This window comes from Lupinus angustifolius, chromosome LG03 (genome assembly GCF_001865875.1).
Source record: "Lupinus angustifolius cultivar Tanjil chromosome LG03, LupAngTanjil_v1.0, whole genome shotgun sequence".
NCBI classification, from domain to species: Eukaryota; Viridiplantae; Streptophyta; class Magnoliopsida; order Fabales; family Fabaceae; genus Lupinus; species Lupinus angustifolius.
The window spans coordinates 13,577,363-13,578,234 of record NC_032011.1 but is presented as its reverse complement, the minus strand read 5'-3'; positions in this window follow the sequence as shown (position 1 = coordinate 13,578,234).

The window sequence follows — 872 nt, the reverse complement described above, 5'->3', positions numbered from 1 at the left end:
ATGAGGATGAGGATAGGATGAGGACGAGAATGAGGATCAGGATAGGATGAGGATAGGATGAGTATAGGATGAGGATGAAGATGAGGATGAGGAGTAGAATGAGGATGGGGATGAGGATGAGGATAGGATGAGGATGAGGATGTGGATGAGGATAAGGATAGGATGAGGAGGAGGATGAGGATGAGGAGGAGGATGAGGATGAGGATGAAGACGAGGACGAGGATTGGATGAGGACAAGAATGAGGATGAGGATGAGGATAGGATGAGGAAGAGGATGGGGATGAGGATAGAATGAGGACGAGAATGTGGATGAGGATAGGATGAGGAGGAGGATGAGGATGTGGAAGTGTAGTAGGATGAGGATGAGGAAGAGGAGGAGGATGAGGATGGGGATGAGGATGAGGATGAGGATAGGATGAGTATAGCATGAGTATAGGATGAGGAATAAGATGAGGATGAGGACGAGGATATAGATAGGAGGAGAATGAGAATGAGGATACGAGGAGAATGAGGATGAGGATGAGCATAAGGATGAGGATAAGGATATGATGATCATCAGGATGAGGATGAGGATGAGGATAGGATGAGGACGAGAATGAGGATGAGGATGAGGATATGATGAAGAAGAGGAGGAGGATGGGGACAAGGATAGAATGAGGACGAGAATGTGGATGAGGATAGGATGAGGAGGAGGATGAGGACGAGAATGAGGATGAGGATGAGGATAGGATGAGGAAGAGGAAGAGGATGGGGATGAGGATAGCATGAGGACGAGAATGTGGATGAGGATAGGATGAGGAGGAGGATGAGGACGAGGATGAGGAGGATGATGAGGAAGAGGATAGGATGAGGACGAGAATGAGAATAAGGAT